Genomic DNA, 12,463 nt, shown 5'->3' with positions numbered 1-12,463 from the left:
GTCAGATTACTTCAGATCTTACATCAATATTGGCAGCAGTTTTTTGCACATTTTTCTCAGAATATAAGAACAAGAATAGGCCATTTGGATCTTCAAGTCCTGTTCTGCCACTCAATCTGATTGTGGCTGATCTGTGATCTAACTTCACATACCCATCGTTCCCTACATTCCCAAATACATTTGATATATCTCCATCTCACATCCACGCCAGTTGTAAAATTTAACAACTGACCTGGCATCAATCTTCCACCACTCTGTGCATGAGAAAAGTCTTTCCTTGTTTCACTGTGTAAAGTGGGGTTCTAATTTTTTGACTGTACTTAGATTCCCAAACAGAGAGGCAGGATTCCCTCAATGCTGTACAGAAATAAACTTGGCAAAATCAGCTCTGCTGGAAGTGCAAGTGTGATCCTTGCTGCTAGCAGGAATAATATGGTAATTCTATATCACAACTGAAAAATCAAATGCAGCCACTCTGCTCTTTGTTCTTTCTTCCCAAACATCACATTAATCAAGTAAGTTCATTTTGATGACAAACAACCTTTGAACAAACTTACACACGCAAATAAAACTTTGAATTTTTTTTACTAAACATCCTTTAATGTTGCTCAATTTCAATTAGAGTTTGCATGTGTTTTGCAAGTAAAAATATAACAGATGGTACAGCAAAGAAAAAAAAAATTGTAGTCTAATACACCTTTTCAAACATTGAAGACCATCCTGGAGAAAGCAGCCAAGAACTGAGCAGGAACATTTGACAGGCCTCTCCCTCCATTCAACACTCACAATTACTGGGCTGAATTTCATTTGATAATCCCACACTGTCAGAGGTCTCTAGTATTTGTAAAGATGTTTTAATTTATTGGCAGAAGAGCATTTAGGGGAGAGTGATGGTGTCATAATGGGATCTCATCTTGGCTTCAGAAAAATGATAGTAAGCAAACCAAGGAACAACACAGTGGCTCAATGGTTAGTGCTACTGCCTCATAGTACCAGGGACATGGGTTTGATTTCACCCTTGGGCTACTGTCTATGTGGAGATTGCACATTCTCCATGCATCTGCATGGGTTTCTTCTGGGTGCTCGGTTTTTCTCCCACAGTCTCAGGGCATGCATGCCAGTTGGATTGGCCAAGCTAAATTGCCCTGCAGGCTAGGTGGATCAGCCATGGTAAATGCAAGGTTACAAGGAGAGGGGAAGAGTGTGTCTAGTGGGATGCTGTTCGGAGGATGAGTATGGAATCGCTGGGCCAAATGGCCTGTTTCCACACTTCAGGGATTCTACGATTTCTATAAATGTAAGAATAACTTCTATGGAGTAAGAATGGATCTGTGCCAAATAAACTGAAATCAAAATATGGCAGACAAAACAGTAATTGAACAATGGGCTGCCTTTAAAGAGGTAATAGGTCAGGGGAAGTGTAAATTTATTCCCATGGACTTTAGGAAATGTACAGCAAACAAATCTATAGTACCCTGGATGACAGAAGAGTTACAGAGTAATCTAAACTAAATAAATGAGTATTCATGAGGGATGGCAGATGCATAACAGAATTGACAAACAGATTCAACAAAAAAAAATTTGAAGGGAAATTGAGAAAGCAAGCAAAAGAAACTAGAGTGAGAAAGAAAAGAGGCTGATAGTTAACATAAAAGGGAATCCAAAAACAGAACGGGGATTTACCCATGGAGACATGGAACATGCCTGAAGGAGTAAACTAATACTTTACACCTGTTTTTACGAAGGAAGAAGAAGCTGCCCAGAGGAGGAAGATCAGACAATTTATGGGTTTAAGATTGATAAGGAGGAGATGTTAGAAATGCTGTATGTACTTAAGGTTGATTCAGCACCAGTACTGAACAAGATATATCCAATAATACAGAAAAAGGAGGGAAGAAATTTCAGAGGTGCACGTCAGACTTTTCCAGTCCTCCACAAATATAAGGTGATGATAGAGAACTGGAGAATTGCAAATGTTAGACCTCGTTCATAAGTAATTGTAAATGTAAGCTGAACAACTACAGGCCAGTTTTAATGTTTAGAGTGGAAAAGCCTTTGGGACAAAATGAATTGTTACTTGGAAAACACAGACTGGCAAGTAACTTACAGACCTGGCTGTTAGGATCCCTGTTCTTCCTCGACCTCAGTGCACAAGGCATAGTTTAAATTTGATACATATGTAAAAAACCATGGCTATACAGGGAGAAACTGTTCCCATTAGTGGAAGAACTAAGAACTGGATGGCACAGATTTAAGCTAAATGACAGAAGAAGCAATGATAACAGGAAGAAAAACTTTATGCAGCAAAAGTGGTTGGGGTCTGGAATGCAAGTCCTGAGAATGTGGCATTGGCAGATTCAATGATGATATTGCTGATGATCATCAGCAGAGGTGAAATGTGCATTTATGCCTGAGGCTTCAGCAACTACAGAAAAAGGGGAGGCGATGGCCGAGTTGATTTATTGCTGGACTGTTAATCCAGAGACCCAGATAATGTTCTGGGGACCCAGGTTCGAATCCCGCCACAGCAGATGGTGGCAGTTGAATTCAATGAATATCTAGAATTAAGAATCTTGTGATAACCATGAATCCATTGCCGATTATCAGGGAAAAACAATCTGTTTCACTAATGTCCTTTAGGGAAGGAAATTGCCATCCTTACCTGGTCTGGCCGACATGTGACCTCAGACCCACAGCAATGTGGTGACTCTTACAGCCCTCTGGGAAATTAGGACTGGGTAATAAATGCTGGCCTACTCAGCGATGCCCTCATTCTGTGAATGAATAAAGGGGAAAAAAAAGGAATAGAGTACCTGGGAAGCTGTCCACATTTCTCTCTAGCTCTCTAATTTTTAACTAAAGGACCTGCTGTGAAGTCTGAGGGACTGAAATAAGGTGGTAATTGCAAAGGGTGTGAGGAAAAGGACCAGACTCTCAAAACAAGCACTTGGCTGAAAAATTGCTTCGCAAGGGTGTAGTCTTTTGAATTGGGACACATTGCCATGTGACATTCAAGAGGACAGGAATGGTGAGTCTACCTGTCCTGTAGATCAGCCTGTGGCTGAGACCAGGAGTTACTGACAATGCCACTGGTTTTGCTCCTCATTTTCCTTACCAGTGTAAAGCTTCACAAGCAGTTCCCATGCTGAACTGAAGGCTCACAACAGTGGGAAGGACATCAAGCAGTTCCCATGCTGAACTGAAGGCTCACAACAGTGGGAAGGACATCAAGCAGTTCCCATGCTGAACTGAAGGCTCACAACAGTGGGAAGGACATCAAGCAGTTCCCATGCTGAACTGAAGGCTCACAACAGTGGGAAGGACATCAAGCAGTTCCCATGCTGAACTGAAGGCTCACAACAGTGGGAAGGACATCAAGCAGTTCCCATGCTGAACTGAAGGCTCACAACAGTGGGAAGGACATCAAGCAGTTCCCATGCTGAACTGAAGGCTCACAACAGTGGGAAGGACATCAAGCAGTTCCCATGCTGAACTGAAGGCTCACAACAGTGGGAAGGACATCAAGCAGTTCCCATGCTGAACTGAAGGCTCACAACAGTGGGAAGGACATCAAGATGAGTCACAACCATGATAGGTAACTTGCAGTAAGCTGGAACTCAACTGACAAGTATCAAAAACACACTCAGACAAATGCAGTTATCTGCAGGCACATGTCGAGACAGGTTTACAGCTATCCAATTTGACTGTTCAAAGGAGTTCGGCCTGTTTCAAGGAACAACAACTGTCTGCTTTGCTCAAGCCTAGCTGACTGTAGAGTGCATTCAGCCTTGGGAAACCTGTGCACTAGCTGTTAAAGCAGAACGGTAAGTCAATTGAGCATATTATTTGAAAATAGCTACCCAACATCTCTGTAATGTAATAATGGTGACTGCCTGCAAACCCACTTGGATAAACTAAGATGTGGTCAGAATCTTGTTGGGTTCCTGCCATGACCCAATTTTTCAGGCTTTAACTGCTGTCTGTACTAGAACCTGTTTCCTTGTGACAGTCAAAACTCTCTCCAGTATCTTTTAATATTTCTATCAATCTTAAAGATCTTCCTCCCCAAAATAATTAGCCTTGTTAAAACTAATTCATGGGGTGTGTGTATCACTGGCTGCACCAGCCTTTAGTGCCATAGTTACCCTTGAAGAAGTGGTGGTGATCTGCCTTCTTGAATCACTGCAGTTCATTTGGTGTTGGTCGACACACAATACTTAAACGGACTGAGTTCTAGGATTTTGACACAGTAACACTGAAGGAACAGTGATATATTTCCAAGTCTGGATGGTGAATGGCTTGGAAGGGAAGTTGGTGTTCCCATATGTGCTCTGCCATGATCATTCGAAGGGATTATGGGCTTAGAGGATGCTAACTCAGGAGCTTTGATGAATTTCTACAGGGCAACTTGTAGATGGTACACACTGCTATAACGAAACATCAGTGGCGGAGGGAGTGAATATTTGTGGATATGGTGCCAATCAAGTAGCTGCTTTGTCTTGGATAGTGTCAAACTTCTTGAGTGTTGTTGGAATGGCACTCATCCAGGTAGGTTGGGAGTATTCCCTGATATTCCTGACTTGTGCCTTGTAGACGATGGACCGGCTTTTGGAGTTGGGCAGTGAGGTGGAAAGGAGAGAGTTAGAAATAGAAATAGAACATTACAGCACAGTACAGGCCCTTCAGCCCTCGATGTTATGCCGACCTGTCATACCGATCTCAAGCGCATCTAACCTACGCTATTCCATGTACGTCCATATGCTTATCCAATGACGACTTAAGTGTACCTAAAGTTGACGAATCTACTACCGTTGCAGGCAAGGCGTTCCATTCCCTTACTACTCTCTGAGTAAAGAAACCACCTCTGACATCTGTCCTATATCTTTCACCCCTCAATTTAAAGCTATGCCCCCTCGTGCTCGCCGTCACCATCCTAGGAAAAAGGCTCTCCTTATCCGCCCTATCTAACCCTCTGATTATGTTTCAATTAAGTCACCTCTCAACCTTCTTCTCTCTAATGAAAACAGCCTCAAGTCCCCCAGCCTTTCCTCGTAAGACCTTCCCTCCATACCAGGCAACATCCTAGTAAATCTCCTCTGCACCCTTTCCAAAGCTTCCACATCCTTCTTATAATGCGGTGACCAGAACTGTACACAGTGCTCCAAGTGCGGCCGCACCAGAGTTTTGTACAGCTTCACCGTAACCTCTTGGTTCCGGAACGCGATCCCTCTATTAATAAAAGCTAAAACATTGTATGCCTTCTTAACAGCCCTGTCAACCTGGGTGGCAACTTTCAAGGATATGTGTACATGGACACCGAGATCTCTCTGCTCATCTACACTGCTAAGAATCTTACCATTAGCCCTGTACTTTGCCTTCCGGTTACTCCTACCAAAGTGCATCACCTCACACTTGTCTACATTAAACTCCATTTGCCACCTCTCAGACCAGCTCTGCAGCTTATCTATATCTCTCTGCAACCTACAGTATCCTTCGTCACTATCCACAACTCCACCGACCTTAGTGTCGTCTGCAAATTTACTAACCCATCCTTCTACGCCCTCATCCAGGTCATTTATAAAAATGACCAACAGCAGTGGACCCAACATCGACCCTTGCGGTACACCACTAGTAACTGGTCTCCAGGATGAACATTTCTCATCAACTACCACCCTCTGTCTTCTTTCAGCAAGCCAATTTCCGATCCAAACTGCTATGTCTGCCACAATTCCATTCCTCCGCATTTTGTACAATAGCCTTTGTGGGGAATCTTATCGAACACCTTGCTGAAATCCATATACACCACATCAACCAGTTTACTCTCATCTACCTGTTTGGTCACCTTCTCAAAGAACTCAATAAAGGTTTGTGAGGCACGACCTTCCCTTCACAAAACCGTGCTGACTATCCCTAATCAATTTATTCTTTTCTAGATGATTATAAATCCTATCCCTTAACCTTTTCTAACACTTTACTAACAACTGAGGTAAGCTACCATCAGCTGCAGGATTTCTGGTATCTGACTTGATCTTGTAGCCACAGTGTTTGAATGGCTAGTTCAGCTCAGTTTCTGCTCAATGTTGGTATTCAGGAACTCAGTAATAGTCATGCTAATGAATGTCAAAGGGTGAAAGTCGATTCTTTTCGGAGATGTTCATTGCATGACACTTGTGTGGTGTGAATATTTCTTGCCACTTATTGGCCCAAGCCTGGATATTGTCCAGGTCTTGTTGCATTTGGAAAGAGGCTGCTTCAGCATCTGAGTAATCACGACAGTGGATTCATCAGCAAACCCAACACTTCTGACCATGACCTTGGAATGTCATTGATGAAGCCACTGAGGATGGCCTCAACCACTTTCTATCGCAGCGAATTCCACAGGCTCACCACCCTCTGGGCAAGAAATCTCTCATCTCAATCCTAAATGGCCTACCCTATATCCTTAGACTGTGGCCCTAGTTCTGGACTTCCTGGTCAGTGGGAATATCCTTCCCTGTCTAGTCCTGTCAGAATTTTACAAGTTTCTATGACAGCCCCCTCATTCTTCTAAATGGCAATAAATATAGTCCTAAACGATTCAGTCTCACTTCATACATTATTGCTGCCATACCAGGGATCTGTCTGATAAACCTTCGTTGCACTCCCTGCAAATGCAGAATAGGTTCATTCGAGATCATATCTGACTAATCATAGTTTTTCAAAAATGTAACCGAGGGTCATGTAGTTGATGTCAATACAGTGTGGAGCTGGAGGAACACAGCAAGTCAGGCAGTTGGCGTTTTGGCTTTACACCCTTCATCAGGACTGGGGTGGGAGAAGGGAGCTAAAAAATAAGTAGAGGGAGGAGGGGTGGTGCTGGGGGAAGGAAGGTGAGATGGTGAGATTTGGATGCAGGTAGGGGATAGTGGGGATTGGTCAGTGGGAAGACTTCCCCACCAACTCCACCACACCTGGCACCTTTCCCTGCAACCGCAGGAGGTGCTACACCTGCCCCTACACCTCCACTCCCACCGCCATCCAGGACCCAACATAAGCTCTCCAAATCTGACAGGGGTTTACCTGTACATCCTCCAACCTGGTCGACTGTATCCATTGGCATCCTCTACCTTGGTGAGACCAAGCACAGATTCAGTGACCGATTCACAGAGCATCTGTGCTCTGTACGCGAAAGTTGACAACACCTTCTGGTTGCTAACCATTTTAACTACTCCTCCCACTCCCTTGGTGACTCCCAGGTCTATCCTGGGCCTCATGCAGTGCCACAATAATGCCACCCATAAACTGGCCGAACAATACTTAATATTCGTCCTCAGGAGGCTACAGCCCAAAGACCTGTTCACCAAATGCCTCAGTTTCAAAATCTCCCCAACCCTGGACTCATCCCATGTCCATTCTCCCTCTCATCCCCGCGTCCTTGACCTGACACAACCCGTCCATCTTCTCTCTCACCTCTCCGCCCTACTCTTCCCACTAGCCAATCCCCACCACACCCTAACTGCATTCACCTATCACCATCCCAGCTACCTTCCCCAAACCCCATCCCTCCTCCCTCTACTTATTTCCCAGCTCCCTTCTCTGTCCCCAGTCCTGATGAAGGGTGTAAATCTGAAAAGTTGACTTTCCTGCTCCTCTGATGCTGCCTATCCTACTGTGTTCCTCCAGCTCCACATGTGCTGACTCTGTCTCCAGCATCTGCAGTTCTTCCTATCTCCATCGTGCAGCTGGTGTGGGTTATATGGACTTTTGGTAAAACAAACAAGGGCAAGGCTTATACAGTTAAGAGTAGGGCCATGGGTATTGCTGTTGAACAAAGACCTAGAGACACAGAACATAGAACAATACAGCGCAGAACAAGCCCTTTGGCCCTCGATGTTGCACCGACCTGTGAACTAATCTAAGCCCCTCCCCCTACACTATCCCATAATCATCCATATGCTTATCCAAGGACTGTTTAAATGCCCCTAATGTGGCTGAGTTAACTACATTGGCAGGCAGGGCGCTCCACGCCCTTACCACCCTCTGAGTAAAGAACCTGCCTCTGACATCTGTCTTAAATCTCTCACCCCTCAATTTGTAGCTATGCCCCCTCGTACAAGCTGAAGTCATCATCCTCGGAAAAAGACTCTCACTGTCCACCCTATCTAATCCTCGGACCATCCTGTATGTCTCTATTAAATCCCCTCTTAGCCTCCTTCTCTCCAATGAGAACAGATTCAAGTCCCTCAGCCTTTCTTCATAGGGCCTGCGCTCCAGAACAGGCAACATCCTGGAAAATCTCCTCTGCACCTTTTCCAATGCTTCCACATCCTTCCTGTAATGGGGCAACCAGAACTGCACGCAATATTCCAAATGAGGCCGCACTAGCGTTTTGTACAGTTGCAGCATGATTCAGGGGATTCAGGCATATATTCTTTGAAGTTTGCATCACGGATATACAGGGTAGTTAAGAAGGCGTATAGCATGCTTCCCTTCATTGCTCAGACTTTTCAGTATTTGAGTTGGGGAACTAACAGGACATTGGTGAGGCTACTTTTGGAGTACTCTGTACAGTTCTGGTAACCCTGTTATCAGAAGGGTATCAGAAGTTCAGAAAAGATTTACCAGGATGCTTGAGTTATAGGAAGAGGTTGGAGCATAGGAGGTTAAGGGGTGACCATAGAGGTTTATAAAATCATGAGGGATATATATAAGGCAAATAGCAAACTTCTTTTCCCTAGGGTGGGGGAAATTCAAAATAAGGGGTCATATTTCTAAGGTGAGAGGAGAAAGATTTAAAAGGGACCTGAGGGGAAATTTTTTTCACACAGAGGGTGATTTGTATATGGAACGAACTTCCAAAGGATGAAGGTATAGTTAGAACATTTTTTTTAAAAATTGGATGGGTACACGAGTATGAAAGGTTTACAGGGTTACAGGCCAAACACAGGCAAGTGGGACTAGTTTAGTTTGGGAACTTGGTCAGCCTTGACAAGTTCGAACAAAGGATCTGTTTCTGTCTGTATGACTCCATGACATCAGAAAGGTCTTTGACAAGGTCCCATGTGGAAGGCTAGCCCAGTACAGTAAGAGCGCATAGGTTCTGAGGAAAGTTGCTAAACTGGATCCAAAACTGGCTTAAAAATAGGAGGCACAGGCTGATGGTGGAATGTTGTTTTTGTAATTGGAAGCCTATAATCTGCAATGTACCACAGGGATCAGTGCAACGTTATGATCAATATCATTACGTACATTTTAACTTGGGTGTGAATATAGACAGGATAAACTTGCAAATGATATGAAATTTGGTGGTGTTATCAACAGTGAGGAGGATGGTCTCAGGCTACAGTTTGATATTGATCACCTGCAAAATTGGGTAGAGTAATGGCACATGAAATTTCATCCTACTATTCATCCTTTGCATTTTGCGAAGTCTAAGAAAAGAGAAGAACACAAAATAAATAGTAGGTCCTAGGAGTACTGAGAAACAAAGGATCTCGGTCTAAAAGTCCATCAATCCCTGAAGGTGTCAGGACAGATGGTGAAGAAAGCAAATGAGAAGCTTGCCTTCAGCATAGAATACTGGAGCAACAAAGTCTTGTTACAACATCGTAAACGTTGGTCAGGCCATAGATAGAATATCACATGCAGTCCTGGTCATCACACTATCTCATGGATACAACCGCACTGGAGAGGGTGCTGAGGAGGTTCACCAGGATATTGCTTGTGATGGAATGTCTCAGTTGTGAGGAGTGACCAGATAGGCAGCGTTTGTTTTCCCAGGAGCAGAGGAGGCTGAGGGGCAGACCTGATTGAGGTATACCAAATTCTGAGAGGCATAGACAGGTTAGATCATGAGTATCTTTTCCCCATGGCAGACATGTTTAAGACCACAGATCATAAGTTTAAATGGTGAGATGCAAGCGATATAAAGGAGGCCTGAGAAAGATTTTTTCACCCAGTGAGAATGGTAGAAATATGTAGAACATTACAGAACAGAAACATACCCTTTCACGCAACTTGTCTACGCTAACCACGTTCCCTAAACTCAGCGAGCCCCATTTGTCTGCATTTGGCCCATATGCCTCTAAACCTTTCCTATCCACGTACCTGTCCAAATGTTGTCTCAATGTTGTAATTGCAGTCGTCTCGACCACTTGCTTGAGCAGTTCATTCCACACACCCCATCCTCTGCATGGAAAAAGTTGCCCCTCAGGTCCTTTTTAAATCTTTCTCCTCTGACCCTAAACCTGTGGAGGAAAGACCTTGTATATTTGCCTTATCTGCACTCCTCATGATTTTAATAAATCTCTATGAAGGCCACTCCTCAGCCTCCTATGCTTCAGAGAGGAAAGAAAGCACCCAGCTTATCCTGCTTCTCCTTCTAACTTAAAATCCTCCAGGCTCAGTAACAGCTTTGTAAATTTTTTTGCACCCATTCAAGTTGAATAATATCCTTCCTTTAGCAGGGTGACCATAATTAGCACTATTGCTTCACAATACCACAGTTCAATTCCACCCTTGGGTGATTATCTGTGTGGAGCCTGCTTTTGCTAATCTCACATTTATTCACATTACACATCAGCCGCCACACATGTGTCCACACTCAACGTATTCAAATCACACTGAAGCATCCTGTTCACCCTCTCCTCCAGCTTTGTGTTGTCAGCAAACTTGGACATAGCAGTTGAATTTGCTCATCTAAATAAATGAGTAAATTGCGAATAGCTGGGATTCAAGCACTGAGTCACTGCCTGCAACTCACAACATGATGTGCTGTACTGTTCTATGTTCTATGATCCATTTCTCCCTGCTCTTTGTTTTCTGTCTACCAACCGGTTTACTATCCAAGATAATAAAATGTGAGGCTGGATGAACACAGCAGGCCAAGCAGCATCTCAGGAGCACAAAAGCTGACGTTTCAGGCCTAGACCACTCTGATGAAGGGTCTAGGCCCGAAACGTCAGCTTTTGTGCTCCTGAGATGCTGCTTGGCCTGCTGTGTTCATCCAGCCTCACATTTTATTATCTTGGAATCTCCAGCATCTGCAGTTCCCATTATCTCGGTTTACTATCCATATCAGCACACTACTCCCAATCCCATGCACTGAAGCGCGGCTATGTCAAAGGTCAAGCAAATGCCTGACAAATACGACCATTTTACGAAGTGTAACAGCGCAGAAGAAGGCCGTACTTGTTGTGTATAATATTGTGCACGTTAATAATAATAAATCAACAGATACTGGCACAGGCCACCTGCTGGTCCGTGAAGTAATGCTGGATTAAGATCATTGATTCAAGATGTGAAAGACAAAATGGTGCCGAAGAGACCCGTTGGAAATATTTTCTAAAAATGCCGGGCCACAAGCTCACCATCTCTGCAGAATGGATGAAATTAGAAAAATGGAACTTGTGCCCCAATGTCGCACCCAGTCGTCGGTCCAACATGATATGTCGTACTGATAACCCTTTGAAATTTAGAGCCTCTCAGGGATTTGATTTTTCATCCCTCACCCCCACTCCCCAACCTTCAAATTTCACCTCCAGTGGGGCTGGTACAGTATCCCATTTTTCATTACTGAGCTTCAGTGGCATGGGAACTGTAAAAACAAACGTGCCAGTTGTGGAAACGGAGACATTTCAACACCAGGAAGTCGTGCACTAGCAAAGTTCAATGTTTCATCTTGTTTCTATGAGCGTGGTGTATATTCACTTCACAGACGGATTTATTTTTGAATTGAAGTATCTACAAAAGTAAACTACACTATATCACACATTTTGTTACAGCTCCACACCTCCCCTCTCTTCTTTCAGCAGCTTGAGCAGAGCGGCGGCGCCACCACGAAGCGAGCAACAATAAAACGAAGCCTCTGCAACACTGCAGCTCTCTTCAATTAGCCACGACTTGATGCACTCAAATATCTCAAGTTCGTTTTGCCACGGAGCAATGTTCTTTTTTAACCCGTGGATCTCACCGCGTTAGTTAAGATGAGTCGAGCGAAAAGCGTTAAACTAAAAGCAAATCAGACCTGGCGATGAAAGTGTAACGAATGGTTATGCCCTTGCACTGCGGGGTCTCACAGTTACTTGTCCGAACCTCTTGCGGTCACCTTGAGTTTAAAGCGAATTCTTGCATCCGCCGATGTTGTAGCCGCCGAGTTCCGGATCAGAAGCACACAGTTGAAATCAGCAATCCGATTCGATACCTAGCACATCGTTCATGTTCATTGTCAGCCTATTATTTTCTCCATCTTCCAACGTGGGCGGAATCCTGTGCTTTGCTGGCGCCGAGCCAGGCAATGTATTGACTAAAGTGGTTCAAAAAAGGCGGCTCACTGCCACCTCCTCAAGGGCAATTAGGAACGGGTAATAAATATTCGTGCAACCAGCAACATCCACATCCGAGTGAGTAAAACAAAATTAGACGTCAAACTTCTCCCCTTGGTGATTGAAAATGCCCTCAACTGCATCACTTAGGTCAGAGATAA

At 44.1% G+C, this 12,463-nt stretch overlaps 1 protein-coding gene across 2 annotated transcripts in view; it reads right to left on the bottom strand.

Moving 5' to 3' along the window:
* The window catches only part of LOC125455860 (microtubule-associated protein RP/EB family member 1), a 33,991-nt gene extending 21,852 nt beyond the window's left edge, over window positions 1–12,139 (bottom strand). For both annotated transcript variants that reach the window (XM_048538387.2, XM_048538395.2), the window contains exon 1: window positions 12,005–12,139. The gene's annotated coding sequence lies outside the window, so the exon portion shown is untranslated. The remainder of the gene's footprint in view (window positions 1–12,004) is intronic.
* Between the last annotated feature and the right edge of the window lie 324 nt (window positions 12,140–12,463).

Source organism: Stegostoma tigrinum, chromosome 1, assembly GCF_030684315.1.
Source record: "Stegostoma tigrinum isolate sSteTig4 chromosome 1, sSteTig4.hap1, whole genome shotgun sequence".
NCBI lineage: Eukaryota > Metazoa > Chordata > Chondrichthyes > Orectolobiformes > Stegostomatidae > Stegostoma > Stegostoma tigrinum.
The sequence above is the reverse complement of the archived record's forward strand: the minus strand, read 5'-3'. Positions and strand labels throughout refer to the sequence as shown.